Below are 18,788 nucleotides of genomic sequence, written 5' to 3'. Positions count from 1 at the left end.
TTCCATGTGCACTAGAAAAGAAAGTATACTTGGTTGCTGTTGGGTGGAGGGTTCTGTATATTTCTATGAGGTCAAGTTGGTTAATTGTGGCTTTTAGATCTTCCGTGTCATTATTGAGCTTCTTTCTGCATGTCCTGTCCTTCACCGAGAGTGGTGTGTTGAAGTCTCCTACTGTAATTGTGGAGCTGTCTATCTCACTTTTCAATGCTGATAGAGTTTGTTTTATGTATCTTGCAGCCCTGTCATTGGGTTCAGAAATATTTAGTATGGTTATATCTCCTTGTTATATTGTCCCTTTAATCATTGTATAGTGTCCTTCCTTATCCTTTGTGGTGGATTTAACTTTAACGTCTATTTTGTCAGAAATTAATATTGCCACTCCTTCTCTTTTTTGATTGTTGTTTGATATATTTTTTTTCAGCCTTTGAGTTTTAGTTTCTTTGTGTCTCTAACTCTAAGGTGTGTCTCTTGTAGGCAGCATATAGACAGATCTTGTTTTTTCATCCATTCTGCCACTCTCTGTCTCTTTATTGGTGCATTTAGTCCATTTACATTCAGGGTAATTACGGATAGGTATTTTTTATGAATTTAGTGTTATCATTTCGATGTGTTTTTTTGTGTGTTGTTGAAAGTTTCTTTTTCCCCCTTGATTTTATGTGCTGAGTAGATTTTGTTTATATATTGTCTTTTCCTCATATTTGTTGTTGTTGATTTTGTTTCTGCTGAGTCTGTAGTTTTCCCTTGTATTTTATTTTGATGAGTAGGATAGTTTGTCTCCTTTGTGGTTTCCTCATTATTTACCCCTATTTTTCTAAATTTAAACCTAACTTTGATTTCTTTGTATCGCCTTATCTTCCTCTCCACATGGAAGATGTACGATTACTTTTCTTAGTCCCTCTTTATTATTATTTTTTATAATCTCGCTTTGTTTTTTTGGATTTCCCTGTCTGGGTTGACTTCTTGTTGCTTTGCCCAGTGTTCTAGTCTTGGATGATACCTGATATTATTGATTTTCTAACCAAAGAACTCCCTTTAGTATTTCTTATAGTTTTGGGTTGGTGTTTACGAATTCCCTAAACTTGTGTTTATCTGGAAATGTCTTAGTTTCACATTCATATTTAAGAGACAGTTTTGCTGGATATATGATTCTTGGCAGGCAATTTTTTTCCTTGAATTTTTACAATATGTCATCCCATTGCCTTCTTGCCTGCATGGCTTTTCCCGAGTAGTCCCTGCTTATTCTTATTGGCTCTCCTTTATAGGTGACTTTTTGTTTATCCCTCGTTTTCTTATAATTGTATCTTTATCTCTGGTTTTGGCAAGTTTGATTATAATATGTCTTGGTGACTTCTTTTAACATCTACCTTATGTGGAGTTCGATGAGCATCTTGCATAACTTCTCATCTTTCACAATATCAGGGAAGTTTTCTGCCAACAAATCTTCAACAATTCTCTTTGTATTTTCTGTTATCCCTTCCTGTTCTGGCAGTCCAATCACTCGTTGGTTATTTCTCTTGATAGAGTCCCACATAAAAAAATTCTTAAGAATTTAAAAAAATTCTTTTATCTGATTTTTCTTGAAATATATTAGTGCCAAGTGTTTTATCTTCAAGTTCAGAAATTCTAGCTTCTACTTGCTCAATTCTGCTCCTCTGACTTTCTATTCAGTTGTCTAATTCTGTAATTTTATTGTTAATCTTCTGAATTTCTGATTGCTGTCTGTCTATGGATTTTTCCAGCTTATTAAACTTTTCTTTATGTTCCTGATTAATCTTTCTAATTTCTTCAGTTGCCTTATCTGTGTGTTCCTTGGCTTGTTCTGTGTATTGCCTCATTTCCTTCCTGATGTCTTGACGGGTTCTGTATATTAAACTTCTGTATTCTGCATCTGGTAATTCCAGGAATGTACTTTCCTCTAGAAGATCCCTGGATTCTTTGTTTTGAGAGCCTGTTGAAGTGATCATGGCCTGTTTCTTTATGTGACTTGTTATTGACTGTTGTCTCTGAAACATCTATAAAGTTATTATATTAGTTTATGGTTTCTTACTGTGTCGTTCTTTCTTGCTTTGTTTTGTTTTTGTATACCCCTATGGGTTGCTTGAGTAAGCTAGCTTAATTATTTTCACCTTTGAAACTCTGCTGTCCTGCACCCGCTGGCTAGAGCTGTTATCAGCTCTATCAGTCTAACAGTCCATTCAGTTTTTTTGTATGAATTCAGCTCAGGTTTCCAGGTAGCTGATCATCAAGTGTGTGTTACAGGCTGTGTCTTACAGACCTAGAGGGGCAGGGGTGATTGGCTTATATACCACTATCTGATTGCTGCAGGGGGTCACACTCTGAGCAAGGCAGGGGGCTGAGAACTGACCCCCAACTGTCTCTGACAAAAACGGGTCTTATTCCCTAGAGCGTGCTGGCGGGTGGGTTCTACAAAGGGACCACAGGTACCCAACGTTTTTGGTTGAAAGGACTGGGAGGTACCAGTTGTCTTTGGACCCCTGTCATGGGTGGCTGGGTGACCTGAGTGGAGCTACCAGTCCTTAGGTCCCTGATGTGGGTAGGTGAGGTTCCTGTTTAATCAGCAAAGCAATATCAAATCTCAAACACCCACCTCTCCACCGCACAGCTGAAATGGTTGGAGTTTGCCAACAAAGGCCTATTCCCCTGAAATAGGCCCACACAGGTCCATGTAGAAGGAAAAGGTATTCAAGGTCCACAGACTGTTTATGCCTGGACAGGAGCCACTTCTTTCCTGATCTCCCCCAGTTAATTGAGCTAGCAAATTATCTTTTCCTCCCAATTTTAATATTTTTCCTTCCCCAAGGCCGGGAGGATGACTCTAGGTGCTCACCAGCGTCTATAACAGGCCCAGGGAATTCAGTCCGGGAAGCTGGCTTGCGGGTGGGGGAGGGGGCTGCTTTAAAATTTACGCAAGTACTTAGCTTTTGCCAAGGGCACCGTTCTCCCCAGGTTCTGTAGGTGTGAGTAGGCTGTGTGGCTGGCTGCTTCTCCCTGAGGAAACTGAGGCCAAACGCTAGTACCAGCCCGCTGCTGCCTCTGCCACTCCAGGAATTGTGCCCGAGGGCTCTCCATGATTCAGTTCCGGTACCTCCTCTCCACTTCTGAATGGTGTTTTCCTCCCCCTGACCTTCAGTTCATTGTCCATGCTTGCCTTTGATGCTCAGGGCTCCTAGCTTGTCACAAATATGCTCATTTCACTTGTTTTTTCGGGTCTTTGTTGTAAAAAGGGTTCGCAGGAAGCGTCTGGCTTTTCCTCCATCTGCGCTCCTCCTCCTCCTTTTTTTTTTTTAATCCATTGTGCAACACTCTCTTTATTGGTGCATTTAGTCCATTTTTATTCAGTGTGATTATAGATAGGTATGAATTTAGTGCTGTCATTTTGATATCTTTTTTGTGTGTTTTGACAGTTTCATTTCTCTGCTTACTTTTTTGTGCTGAGTTTTTTCTTTGTAAATTGTGTGTTCCTCTTTTTCATTGTAGTTGAATTTGTTTTTGCTGAGTCTTTATGTTCTTCTTGTTTTTTTATTTTGAACTGTAGGCTTATTAGTCTTCTTTGTGGTTATATTAATATTTACCCCTATTTTGCTAAGTTTAAACCTAACTTGTATCTCCCTATATTATCTTGATTTCCTCTCCATCTGGAAGATCTATGTCTACTTTATTTAGTCCCTCTTTACTGATCTAATGTTATTATCTTTTACATAATAACATCACTGATTCCCTGTTTCAAGTGTTTTTTATCTTGATTTATTTTTGGAATTTCCCTATATGAGTTGAAATCTTTTTGCTCTGTCCTATGTTCTAGTGTTGGGTTGATAGCTGATGTTATTGATTTTCTAACCAGAGAATTCTCTTTAGCGTTTCTTGTAGTTTTGTTGTGGTTTTTGCAAATTTCCTAAGCTTCTGTTTATCCGTAAGTGTCTTCACTGTCATATTTGAGAGACAGCTTTGCTGGATATATGATTCTTGGCTGGCAATTTTTCTCCTTCAATACTTTGTATATGTAGTCTCATTGCCTTCTTGCCTGCATGATTTCTACCGTGTAGTCTATATTTATTTTTATTGATTCTCCCTTGTAGGTGACTTTTTGCCTATCCCTAGCTGCTCTTAAAATTTTCTTTTTATCTTTGGTTTTGGCAAGTTTGATTATAATATGACTTAGTGACTTTCTTTTGGGATCTACCCTTTAAGAGGTTCGATGAACACCTTGGATAGATATCCTTTCTTCTTTCACAATGTCAGGGAAGTTTTCTGCCAACAAATCTTCAACAATTCTCTCTGTATTTTCTGTTATCCCTCCCTGTTCTTGTATTCCAATCACTCACAAGTTATTCTTCTTGATAGGGTCCCACATGATTCTTGGGGTTTCTTCATTTTTTTTTAATTCTTTTTTCTGATTTTTCTTCAAACATATTGTTGCCAAGTGTTTTATCTTCAATCTCACTAATTCTGCCTTCCACTTCCACAATTCTGCTTCTCTGACTTTCTATTGAGTTGTCTAATTATGTAAGTTTATTGTTAATCTTCCGACTTTCTGATTGCTGTCTCTCTATGGATTCTTGCAGTTTATTAAATTTTTCATTATGTTCTTGAAAAATCTTTTTAATTTCTTCATCTGCTGTATCTGCGTGTTCCTTGGCTTTTTCTTTGTGTTTCTTGTTCCTGACGTCATGAAGAGTTCTATATATTAATTTTTTGTATTCTACAACTGGTAATTCCTAGAATACATCTTCATCTGGGAGAGTCCCTGATTCTTTTTTGGGGGAGTTTGTTGAAGCAATCATGGTCTGCTTCTTTTTCTGATTTGATATTGACTGTTGTCTCCAAACCATCTTTAAGTTATTGTTTTAATTTATTTCGTTTGCTCTCTGTGTCCTAGTTGCTTGCTTTGTTTCATTTTTTTTAATAACTTTTATTAAGCTTCAAGTGAACATTTACAAATCCAATCAGTCTGTCACATATAAGTTTACATACATCTCACTCCCTACTCCCACTTGCTCTCCCCCTCTTGAGTCAGCCCTTTCAGTCTCTCCTTTCTTGACAATTTTGCCTGCTTCCCTCTCTCTCTATCCTCCCATCCCCCCTCCAGACAAGAGTTGCCAACGCAATCTCAAGTGTCCACCTGATATAATTAGCTCACTCTTCATCAGCGTCTCTCTCCCACCCGCTGACCAGTCCCTTTCATTTCTGATGAGTTGTCTTCGGGGATGGTTCCTGTCCTGTGCCAACAGAAGGTCTGGGGAGCATTGCCGCCGGGATTCCTCCAGTCTCAGTCAGACCATTAAGTTTGGTCTTTTTATGAGAATTTGGGGTCTGTATCCCACTGATCTCCTGCTCCCTCAGGGGTCCTCTGCTGTGCTCCCTGTCAGGGCAGTCATCGATTGTGGCCGGGCACCAAATAGTTCTTCTGGTCTCAGGATGATGTAAGTCTCTGGTTCATGTGGCCCTTTCTGTCTCTTGGGCTCTTAGTTGTCGTGTGGCCTTGGTGTTCTTCATTTTCCTTTGCTCCAGGTGGGTTGAGACCAATTGATGCATCTTAGATGGCAGCTTGTTAGCATTTAAGACCCCAGACGCCACATTTCAAAGTGGGATGCAGAATGATTTCATAATAGAATTATTTTCCCAATTGACTTAGAAGTCCCCGCAAACCATGTTCCCCAGACCCCCCCGCTTGCTCCGCTGACCTTTGAAGCTTTCATTTTATCCCGGAAACGTCTTTGCTTTTGGTCCAGTCCAATTGAGCTGACCTTCCATGTATTGAGTGTTGTCTTTCCCTTCACCTAAAGCAGTTCTTATCTACTGATTAATCAATAAAAAACCCTCTCCCACCCTCCCTCCCTCCCCCCCTCGTAACCACAAAAGTATGCGTTCTTCTCAGGTTTACTATTTCTCAAGATCTTATAATAGTGGTCTTATACAATACTTGTCCTTTTGCCTCTGACTCATTTCGCTCAGCATAATGCCTTCCAGGTTCCTCCATGTTATGAAATGTTTCAGAGATTCGTCACTGTTCTTTATCGATGCGTAGTATTCCATTGTGTGAATATACCACAATTTATTTACCCATTCATCTGTTGATGGACACCTTGGTTGCTTCCAACTTTTTGCTATTGTAAACAGAGCTGCAATAAACATGGGTGTGCATATATCTGTTTGTGTGAAGGCTCTTGTATCTCTAGGGTATATTCCGAGGAGTGGGATTTCTGGGTTGTATGGTAGTTCTATTTCTAACTGTTTGAGATAACACCAGATAGATTTCCAAAGTGGTTGTACCATTTTACATTCCCACCAGCAGTGTATGAGAGTTCCAATCTCCCCACAGCCTCTCCAACATTTATTATTTTGTGTTTTTTGGATTAATGCCAGCCTTGCTGGTGTGAGATGGAATCTCATCGTAGTTTTAATTTGCATTTCTCTAATGGCTAATGATCGAGAGCATTTTCTCATGTATCTGTTGGCTGCCTGAATATCTTCTTTAGTGAAATGTGTGTTCATATCCTTTGCCCACTTCTTGATTGGGTTGTTTGTCTTTTTGTGGTTGAGTTTTGACAGAATCATGTAGATTTTAGAGATCAGGCGCTGGTTGGAGATGTCATAGCTGAAAATTCTTTCCCAATCTGTAGGTGGTCTTTTTACTCTTTTGGAGAAGTCTTTAGATGAGCATAGGTGTTTGATTTTTAGGAACTCCCAGTTGTCGGGTTTCTCTTCATCATTTTTGGTAATGTTTTGTATTCTGTTTATACCTTGTATTAGGGCTCCTAGGGTTGTCCCAATTTTTTCTTCCATGATCTTTATCGTTTTAGTCTTTATGTTTAGGTCTTTGATCCACTTGGAGTTAGTTTTTGTGCATGGTGTGAGGTATGGGTACTGTTTCATTTTTTTGCAAATGGATATCCAGTTATGCCAGCACCATTTGTTAAAAAGGCTATCTTTTCCCCAGTTAATTGACACTGGTCCTTTGTCAAATATCAGCTGCTCATATGTGGATGGATCTATGTCTGGGTTCTCAACTCTGTTCCATTGGTCTATGTGTCTGTTGTTGTACCAATACCAGGCTGTTTTGACTACTGTAGCTGTATAATAGGTTCTGAAGTCAGGTAGGGTGAGGCCTCCCACTTTCTTCTTCTTTTTCAGTAGTGCTTTGCTTATCCGAGGCTTCTTTCCCTTCCATATGAAATTGGTGATTTGTTTCTCTATCCCCTTAAAATATGACATTGGAATTTGGATCGGAAGTGCGTTAAATGTGTAGATGGCTTTTGGTAGAATAGACATTTTTACTATGTTAAGTCTTCCTATCCATGAGCAAGGTATGTTTTTCCACTTAAGTATGTCCTTTTGAATTTCTTGTAGTAGAGCTTTGTAGTTTTCTTTGTATAGGTCTTTTACATCCTTGGTAAGAATTATTCCTAAGTATCTTATCTTCTTGGGGGCTACTGTGAATGGTATTGATTTGGTTATTTCCTCTTCGGTGTTCTTTTTGTTGATGTAGAGGAATCCAAGTGATTTTTGTATGTTTATTTTATAACCTGAGACTCTGCCAAACTCTTCTATTAGTTTCAGTAGTTTTCTGGAGGATTCCTTAGAGTTTTCTGTGTATATAATCATGTCATCTGCAAATAGTGATAACTTTACTTCTTCCTTGCCAATCCGAATACCTTTTATTTCTTTGTCTAGCCTAATTGTCCTGGCTAAGACTTCCAACACGATGTTGAATAAGAGCGGTGATAAAGGGCATCCTTGTCTGGTTCCCGTTCTCAAGGGAAATGCTTTCAGGTTCTCTCCATTTAGAGTGATCTTGGCTATTGGCTTTGCATAGATGCCCTTTATTATGTTGAGGAATTTTCATTCAATTCCTATTTTGGTAAGAGTTTTTATCATGAATGGGTGTGGGACTTTGTCAAATGCCTTTTCTGCATCAATTGATTGATAAGATCATGTGGTTTTTGTCTTTTGTTTTATTTATGTGATGGATTACATTAATGGTTTTTCTGATATTAAACCAGCCTTGCATACCTGGTATAAATCCCACTTGATCAGGGTGAATTATTTTTTTGATGTGTTGTTGGATTCTATTGGCTAGAATTTTGTTGAGGATTTTTGCATCAATGTTCATGAGGGATATAGGTCTATAATTTTCTTTTTTTGTAATGTCTTTACCTGGTTTTGGTATCAGGGAGATGGTGGCTTCATAGAATGAGTTGGGTAGTATTCCGTCATTTTCTGTGCTTTGGAATACCTTTAGTAGTAGTGGTGTTAACTCTTCTCTGAAAGTTTGGTAGAACTCTGCAGTGAAGCCGTCCGGGCCAGGGCTTTTTTTTGTTGGGAGTTTTTTGATTACCGTTTCAATCTCTTTTTTTGTTATGGGTCTATTTAGTTCTACTTCTGAATGTGTTAGTTTAGGTAGGTAGTGTTTTTCCAGGAATTCATCCATTTCTTCTAGGTTTGCAAATTTGTTAGAGTACAATTTTTCATAATAATCTGAAATGATTCTTTTAATTTCATTTGGTTCTGTTTTGATGTAGTCCTTCTCATTTCTTATTCGGGTTATTTGTTTCCTTTCCTGTATTTCTTTAGTCAGTCTAGCCAATGGTTTATCAATTTTGTTCATTTTTTCAAAGAACCAGCTTTTGGCTTTGTTAATTCTTTCAATTGTTTTTCTGTTCTCTAATTCATTTAGTTCAGCTCTAATTTTTATTATTTGTTTTCTTCTGGTGGCTGATGGATTCTTTTGTTGCTCACTTTCTATTTGTTCAAGTTGTAGGGACAGTTCTCTGATTTGGGCTCTTTCTTCTTTTTGTATGTGCGCATTTATTGATATAAATTGGCCTCTGAGCACTGCTTTTGCTGTGTCCCAGAGGTTTTGATAGGAAGTATTTTCAGTCTTGTTGCTTTCTATGAATTTCCTTATTCCCTCCTTAATGTCTTCTATAACCCAGTCTTTTTTCAGGAGGGTATTGTTCAGTTTCCAAGTATTTGATTTCTTTTCCCTAGTTTTTCTGTTATTGACCTCTAGTTTTATTGCCTTGTGGTCTGAGAAGATGCTTTGTAAAATTTCGATGTTTTGGATTCTGCAAAGGTTTGTTTTATGACCTAATATGTGGTCTATTCTAGAGAATGTTCCATGTGCGCTAGAAAAAAAGTATATTTTGCAGCAGTTGGGCGGAGAGTTCTGTATAAGTCAATGAGGTCAAGTTGGTTGATTGTTGTAATTAGATCTTCCGTGTCTCTGTTGAGCTTCTTACTGGATGTCCTGTCCTTCTCCGAAAGTGGTGTGTTGAAGTCTCCTACTATAATTGTGGAGGTATCTATCTCGCTTTTCAATTCTGTTAAAATTTGATTTATGTATCTTGTAGCCCTGTCATTGGGTGCATAAATATCTAATATGGTTATGTCTTCCTGATCAATTGTCCCTTTTATCATTATATAGTGTCCTTCTTTATCCTTTGTGGTGGATTTAAGTCTAAAGTCTATTTTGTCAGAAATTAATATTGCTACTCCTCTTCTTTTTTGCTTATTGTTTGCTTGATATACTTTTTTCCATCCTTTGAGTTTTAGTTTGTTTGTGTCTCTAAGTCTAAGGTGTGTCTCTTGTAGGCAGCATGTAGATGGATCGTGTTTCTTTATCCAGTCCGTGACTCTCTGTCTCTTTATTGGTGCATTTAGTCCATTTACATTCAGGGTAATTATAGCTAAATAAGTTTTTAGTGCTGTCATTTTGATGCCTTTTTATGTGTGCTGTTGACAATTTCATTTTTCCACATACTTTTTTGTGCTGAGGCGTTTTTCTTAGTAAATTGTGAGATCCTCATTTTCATAGTGCTTGACTTTATGTTAGTTGAGTCGTTACGTTTTTCTTGGTTTTTATCTTGAGTTATAGAGTTGTTATACCTTTTTGTGGTTACCTTATTATTTACCCCTATTTTTCTAAGTAAAAACCTAACTTGTATTGTTCTATATCGCCTTGTATCACTCTCCATATGGCAGTTCAATGCCTCCTGTATTTAGTCCCTCTTTTTGATTATTGTGATCTTTTACCTATTGACTTCCATGATTCCCTGTTATGTGTATTTTTTTTTTTAATTAATCTTAATTTGTTTGTTTTTGTGATTTCCCTATTTGAGTTGATATCAGGACGTTTTGTTTTGTGTCCTTGTGTTGTGCTGATATCTGATATTATTGTTTCTCTGACCAAACAATATCCTTTAGTATTTCTTGTAGCTTTGGTTTGTTTTTTGTAAATTCTCTAAACTTGTGTTTGTCTGTAAATATCTTAATTTGGCCTTCATATTTCAGAGAGAGTTTTGCTGGATATATGATCCTTGGCTGGCAGTTTTTCTCCTTCAGTGTTCTGTATATGTCGTCCCATTCCCTTCTTGCCTGCATGGTTTCTGCTGAGTAGTCTGAACTTATTCTTATTGATTCTCCCTTGAAGGAAACCTTTCTTTTCTCCCTGGCTGCTTTTAAAATTTTCTCTTTATCTTTGGTTTTGGCAAGTTTGATGATAATATGTCTTGGTGTTTTTCTTTTTGGATCAATCTTAAATGGGATTCGATGAGCATCTTGGATAGATATCCTTTCGTCTTTCATGATGTCAGGGAAGTTTTGTGTCAGGAGTTCTTCAACTATTTTCTCTGTGTTTTCTGTCCCCCCTCCCTGTTCTGGGACTCCAATCACCTGCAGGTTATCCTTCTTGATAGAGTCCCACATGATTCTTAGGGTTTCTTCATTTTTTTAAATTCTTTTATCTGATTTTTTTTCAGCTATGTTGGTGTTGATTCCCTGGTCCTCCAGATGTCCCAGTCTGCATTCTAATTGTTCGAGTCTGCTCCTCTGACTTCCTAGTGCGTTGTCTAATTCTGTTATTTTATTGTTAATCTTTTGGATTTCTACATGTTGTCCCTCTATGGATTCTTGCAACTTATTAATTTTTCCAGTATGTTCTTGAATAATCTTTTTGAGTTCTTCAACAGTTTTATCAGTGTGTTCCTTGGCTTTTTCTGCAGTTATCCTAATTTCATTTGTGATATCATTAAGCATTCTGTAAATTAGTTTTTTATATTCTGTATCTGATAATTCCAAGATTGTATCTTCATTTGGGAAAGATTTTGATTCTTTTGTTTGGGGGGTTGGAGAAGCTGTTATGGTCTGCTTTTTTAAGTGGTTTGATATGGATTTTTGTCTCCGAGCCATCACTGTGAAACTAGTTTTTCCAGAAAATCCGCTAAAAAAAAAATGCAGTCAGATCCCTATCAGAGTTCTCCCTCTGGCTCAGGCTATTCAGATGTTAATGAAGCCGCCTGGGGAGGGTGGGGGAGGGAACAGAGAGATAGGAGAGTAACACCTCAGAATATAGCCAGAGTTGCTTGTCTTGCTTGGAATGACTATTATATCTGAGATTCCCGCGGGCGCGTCGCCTATGTGTGCTGGCTGTGTGGAGATTGCCCCCGGGGGGTCTGGCCCGCTGGAGTCACGGTCAGATCCTCCGCTTCCAGCCCCACGCCCAGCGTCAAGGCTCCCCTACTGGGACGGTGCACTCTCGACTCCAAAATCAGTCGCTGCCTCCCGGGGACTTCTCGTCCCTCCAGCCGCGTGGCCGTGCCGCCTCCGAGAACTAGTTGGGCCTCCTCCCGGGGTTAGTTCAGATGGGTGGAGCAGCTCCCCGTGCTTGTGCCGTGACCGAGTGTCCCAGGTGGGACGCTGTTCTCCCCGTTCCAATATCAGTCGCTGCCTCCCGGGGACTTCTCCTACTGGCTGCGTCCCACGCCGCCTGCGTGACCTGGCTGGTCCCCTTCCCTGGGTTAGTTCAGGGGGGTGGAGCAACTCTCCGTGTTTATGCCGTACCTGCGTCCAGTCCAAATCCCTGCGGGACGGTTCCCCAGCTCGGATGCTGCTCTTTCTGCTCCAAGACCAGTCACTGCCTCCCAGGGACTTCTCCTACCGGCTGCGTCCCATGCCGCACGTGGAACCGGCTGGTCCCCCTCCCGGGGTTAGTTCAGAGGGGTGGAGCAGCTCTTTGTGCTTGTGCCGTACCTGACTGGTACGCTGGCTCCAGGCTCTGGAAACAATCGCTGCTTCCATGTATTAGTTCGTTCTCCGTCTCTAAATCTGTGTTTGTTGTTCAGGGTTCGTAGATTGTTATGTATGTGATCGATTCACTTGTTTTTCTGTGTCTTTGTTGTAAGAGGGATCCGAGGTAGCGTCTGCCTAGTCTGCCATCTTGGCTCCGCCCCCTGCTTTGTTTCATTTTGATATACCCAACTAGCCTATTAGAGTGAGCAAACTTGATTATTGGAGCCTTTGAAGCACTAATGTCCTGTTACCAGATGGCTAGAGCTGTTTCCAGGTATACGAGCCTAGAAGCCCATTCACTATTCTTGTATAGATTCAGCTGTGGTGTCCTTATAGTTGATCACCTAGTGTGTGGTGTAGCCTCTCACCTACCATCTTAGAGGAGTAGTGGTGAAGGATGTATTCACAGGTTTCTGGTAGCAGTAGGGAATCACACTCTGAGGAAGGCAGGGGCTGACAGCCTTCCCCCATGTGTCAGTGAGGAAGGAGCATCCCTGTTCTCTATGGCACTCTGATGGGTATGCTCTGCAGCTGTAACTTATGCACCCAGTGCTTATATCTGCAAGGACTGGTAAGCATCACTACCCATGGACCACTTTCATGGGTGGCTAGGTGGTGTGGATGGAGTATCCAGTCCTCAGCCCCTGCTGTGGGTACATGAAGGCCCTGTTTAATAGGCAGAGGTGTATCAAACTTCCAAAACCTGTCTCTCCACTCTTGCTTGAAACAGTTACAGTCAGGCCTCAAACAGATTCGCCCTTTCAATATAATAGCCAGATCCCATCTGGTGTAGTCAAGCCACCTGGATCCATGCAGGGGTGAAAGACAAAGTCTGTGGATCACTTGTGTCCAGACTGGAGCCACTTCTGCCCTCAGCTTCCAGATTAGAAGAGTCAGAATAATATTTTTCTCCCATTTGTTAATTTGTTCCTTCTCCAAGGCCTGGAAAATGGCTCAGGGAGTGCAGCAGGATTTGTCTCAGGCCCAGGGAAATCAACTGTTAATGAAGCCAGCTAGGGCAGAGGGAGGAGGGATGAGGTAGATAGGAGAGAGTTCTTTCAAAAAGAGGAGCTATTACATCCCCACGGTAAATTAGACAAAATCACTTGTGCTCAGAGTGCTGTTTTATCTCAGATTCTAGAGGCGTGTGTACCCTGTGTGCACTGACTGGGTCCCCACTGAGATTGCCCCAGGGGTTCGGGCTGTGTCCCGCACTTGCCTTCTTTTGCTGAAGCAGCTGTGTCCTAAACTCCACCACCAGTCCTGCAGCTGTCACACCAGGGGGTCAGGAGTGCCGGCATTTTGTTTGCTTTTTTAGTCGAAGCAGCCACTTTCTAAACACCACGGCCAGCCCCGCTGTAGACGAGGCACAGGGCCAGGGGTGGGTCAGTCTGCTTGCCTTCTTTTCCTGAAGCTGCCGTGTCCCAGGAAACTACCACGAGCCCTGCCACAGTCACTCCAAGGAATGCGCCAAAGATTTGGAGCTGGGGTTCTGCTGCAGGCTCAGCAACTCCTCACCATTTCTGCACCGCCTCTCCCTCCCTTATCACTCAATTTGAATCCTTAACTTTGCCTTTGATGCTCCGGTTTCCTAGCTCATCATATATAATTGATTCACTTGTTTTTTCGGGTCTTTGTTGTAAGAGGGATAACCTGAAAGTTCTGACTGCTACATCATCTTGGCCCCTCCTCTGCCTACTTTATTCTTGTTTAAATGTTCAGCATTCAATCAAGCATAGCATTTTTCACATTAATGGGAAGAATGATACTCCTTTGAATCTCTTCACTTTTCTATTTCTATACTGTTGGAAGTGTCCTAGTAGATATCAAGGCTCAAAATATTTTTCTACATTAACAATCATTCCATTTGAAGAACAGATAAATCACCCTAAAATCATATGCAATCCACAGAAGGAAACTTGTCTTTTGTGTGGGCACTTTTTATTTTCAATTTTTGAGAGGCCTATTGTGCTAAGAGCCAGGATCCATGTGACTAACAAGATTTGTAAGTTGGCACAGGCCTTCTCTAATCTGCTGCAGTCTGCACCCTGTAGAGCCCCCATTCCTCCAGCCTTCCCACATTGGTCTGGCAGAGCCCGCAGCTTCCCATGCTGAAATAGCATCTGGCAGAGAATGTACATTCATTCTGTTGACACTTGTTGAGTGAACAAATGAATGATTATAAATTTCTTCCCTATATTTACATTTAAATTACTTCAAGGGTGGGATTGCACCATGCATCTAATTCATTATCTTTATGGTAAGCATGTCTTTATTTAACATTTTATTTGCTATTTTCTTACTAAAATTTGTATCACAGAAGTTTTATTCAACTCAACTAGGGAAAACCTAGAGACAGGCAATGATTCTGGGGGGAAAAATGATAAACTTTAGGAAAACCTTTAAATACCTGAAGAGCACAGGTACCCTGAAATATGTCATATACTTGACCATTTCTTCTTGCAAATTTGAAAATTTATTCTGAACTAGCAGAAGGATATTTACAATTTTTAAAACAAGCGTTAGAATTCAGGGACTTATAGATGGAGGCATTTCTCATGATTGCCATCTCTGTATCCATTTATCCATCATACCATCAATTTCTGATTCTCTAGAACAGAGAAAGTCTGTATACAACTTCCACATTGCTGAGTTTGGAGCCTGACACATAAATATATTTACATATGTGTATATATATATACATATAAAAAAAATATATACATATACATATATGTATATATATACATATATATATTTTTACTGTGATAGCTATGTAACAAAATATTTGGCATTTCAACAATCTTCACATGTAGAGTTCAGTGACATCAATGATATTCACCATGTTGTTCAACCCTAACACTTGTCCATTCCCCAAATTTTGCATCTCCTTTAACAAAAGCTCACTGTCTCCTAAGTATTGAGTTCTCCTTTCCCTCTCCCTCCCGCCCATCCCTGCTAGCCACAAATTAACTTTGATTTCTGCATACTTGCCTAGATATTTCATATAAGTGGGATCATACAATATTTGTTCTTTTGTGATTGCCTACTTCACTCAGCATAATGCTTTCAAGGTTCATCCATGTTGTAGCATGTATCAGGACTTCATTTCTATTCAAGGTAGAGTAATATTCCGTTGCATATATACCACATTTTTTTTTTATCCATTCATCTTTGGATGGACATTTAGGCTGTTTCCAATTTTTGACTCCTGTGACTGTGCTGCAGTGAACATTGGTGTGCATTTGCAGAACCCCCTTGACTCTGAGGTCTCTGGAATTCTAAATCTACCCCCTGGCCTGGCAGTTAGGTATTGGGTCCTGACAAAGCACTCGTATCCCAAAATCAGACTCCTGGATTTTAGTCCCAAGCTCCTACTCTGACTAGCTTTTTGACTTTAGGAAACTTATTCTCTCAAATCATCATCATCATCATCCTTTTCCTCTCCTAAGGGATGAAGAAAGGCATTTTCATTTGTTACAAGCTTCACAAATTTTATACTGTTTCTACTGTACCACCTGCTCAACTACTACCCTCCGCTCCCATGAACTCCAGACGTCTGAGGAGGATTCAGCATGCCCACTCTTAGTTCAGTTTTGCCCTTTTATGGGCATCCTATGCACGGAAAAAGAGTAGGCACACAGAAGAAAAAATCAGGAACCCATTGCCATTGACTTGATTCTTACTCATAGCAACTCTAAGGACAAAGTGGAACTGCCCCATAGAATTTCCAAGGCTGTAAGCAGACTGCCACATCTTTCTCCCATAAAAATCAGGAGAGTGCCCCAGAATTTCCCAATGCTAGACTTAATGTAAGGAGTCCCTGGGTGGCACAAATGGTTGAGCCCTGGAGTACTAACCAAAAAGTTAGCACTCAAACCCACCCAGAGGTGCTTCAGAAGTAAGGCTTGGTAATTGGTTCTGCCCACATGGACTTGTCATGAGTTGTTATGGACAGCAACAAACAACAACAAACTTAATGTGGTCCACACAAGGTAATCACATGCACTCTTGATATTCCCCTGTTTGATGTTTAGAAAGTTAAATGCTTGACTCTTACTGATGAACTATCATGGCTAAAAGCACCTAAGGTACACTTTTATTATCCTACAGAGAAGCAAAAGAGAGCCAGACATTACTGTTTTTAAGTTTCAAGAACTTTGTATTAAGGAACTATATTGTACAAGAATGAATGCAGTGGTAACTAATTAAAGATTCATTTACAAGGAAAAGAGAGAGTCAGATGGATTGCAATAATAATGGTAAGTCTAACTGCTTAGTATTCCCCATAGTTTGTCTGCTGATATAAAAGTAAGAAAAAACAAGATTGTACACTATCAAGGGTTATTAAGCATAAAGAAAAAAAAAGCATAGCAAGTGTAAAATTACCTTTGTAATGTAAGCTCCCTCTTAAAAATCACTGAGAGATCTTGAAGGCACAGGCTTAAGGCACTTGTTAAAGGACATCCATCTTGAGATGTCCAACTGTCAAATATGGCTGCCTAGCAGCGAGGTCTAGTGAAGACTGCTACTCACGGTGAACAGAGGGCCTTGGATGCTCCCTGGACACATAACCACATTGACCCAGCTGCCTTTAAGGCTGGAAGAAAGGCTTAGAGAGCTTCCCAGTAGGTTGCTGGAGACAAGGTTATTAGGTTGATATGCATTAATTACTTCAAAGAGGATATGAAATTGTTTGTGTAGCCCATTGTGGGCACGGTCTGTCTCTTATGGTGAAGGGCACCAAAAATAACAGGGTGTAACAGTGGGATATAGCTATCTAAATAGCTATCTAGCTACATGCTATTGCTGTCTTCATTTTAAAAGGATGCCAGAGAAAGAGATTTCTACCAACCCAGGATGAATTCTCAGAGGTGACATGGTCTCTAAGAAAATAGAAATCCAAGTTCAAGTTCAATGTCTTTACTCAACCACATATTGGTGACCTAGTTCAAGGATCTGATGGTTAAGGACTCTGTCTCCCTTTGATTATTCCAAAAGATGTTATTGTATTAGTAAATGAAAGCCGCAGGGATACAGATTTTGACTTGGTATAAGGAAAGACTTCCTAGGTAAAATAATTTCCTATTATTGACATTTTTCTTCCTCATCAGGAAAATTGAGAGATTCTTAGTCATTAGAAAGGCAGAAGTTGGCAAAGTCAGTAAACAAAACAAAACAAAACAAAACAAAACACTGAAATGGTACAATGCTATCAGGAGTTTTAAATTCATCTCACCTAGGTGGTAGGTGTTATTATCCTTATTTCACACAAGAGAAAACTGGAGCACAGAGAGGTGAAATAAATTGTTCAAAGTCACACAGCTTATAATGAGAACCGGGTTTGAGGCCAGCTTTGTCAGATTTCGATTTCCATTTTTTCCCACTGCACAGAGATACTACAGGCAGGATCCTTAAATTAGGCAGGGGTCAGACTAGTAATATATGAGTGATATGGGCAGGGACCTCCTGCTCTTTAGGAATTTAGAAAACACATTTGCCTGACCCTCAGTTCCAATTCCTGCATAAACTCAGAGCATCCTTACTAATTTTATGTTTTCAACTTATAGCCTCATGAATTTTCAGTTTCTGATCTTGAATCCACTCATCCTACTTGCATCTAACTCGTGTGAGACCCAGACACAAAAATTTCCCCATTCCTTGTTTCTAGAGTGCATTAAATCCCACTCAAAACATGCTCTGTGTCCAGTTCAATAAAGACTGCAAGGACGGGAAGGAAGCATTATTCTCCACACTATTCTACCCTAACACCTGGATATCTCATGCTCCTCTGACTACTCCTTGGAATTTCAGCCCAACCTACTCCCAAACTCTCGCACTCTCTTACAGGACAGGCTCACTAAGTTCACCTGTTTTATCCAAAAACCAAGAAAAAAACAAACCCATTGCCTCTGAGTTGATTCTGGCTCATACAGGACAGAGTAGAAATGCCCCATGGAGTTTCCAAGGAGCTCCTGGTGGATATGAACTGCCAAACTTTTGGTTAGCAGCCGTAGCACTTAACGGCTACTCCACCAGGGTTTCCCTGTTTTATCCAGACCCCTAGAAATATGGGGGAAAAAAGGCTTTCCTTGATTTTTTCATGCTACATTATCTCTTAATCAGATTCGGTAGATTTTGATGAGTTTATGATGTAGAAAAAAAGAGTAGGCAAAATCTAATGGGTTTTCTGTTTTATAACAATAATTCTGGCATCAGTTTGGCATGTGGATTAGCAAGAACATGGCTGAAGTCAGGGGAACAAATTAAGATCATTTCAATTGTTTAGGAAAAAAGATGACAGAGTCTGAGTTGACTCTCTGGTTGAGATCTCAGTGGTCAAGGACTGCCTGGGGCTTCATGAAACACAGCCTTCCCTGTGCCTGTCATCTTCCCTTCATTTCTCCAGGAATGGGAGGAGGCCCAAGAGAGGTTAATATGCTGATAGCCCCACCAGAGCATGTTCTTGTAGTAGTGGAAAATGAATACAGATTGAAATCTGTCAGGGAGGTTGTTGCTAGGAGAAAGCCAAGCAAAAGGAGATGAGCTTAGATCCATGAAGAGAGATGAAGATTAAAAGCCAGGCAAAGGTGAAATGGAGAAATGGTATAAGGTTGGGTTACAAAGGGTAGATTAGATAAAGTGACAAGCAGATGATGATGGCATCTTATAAGGGAAAGAGGAAGTAAATTTAATCCTCAAGG

This window comes from Loxodonta africana, chromosome 6, assembly GCF_030014295.1.
Source record: "Loxodonta africana isolate mLoxAfr1 chromosome 6, mLoxAfr1.hap2, whole genome shotgun sequence".
NCBI classification, from domain to species: Eukaryota; Metazoa; Chordata; class Mammalia; order Proboscidea; family Elephantidae; genus Loxodonta; species Loxodonta africana.
This window is presented reverse-complemented; position numbering follows the sequence as displayed.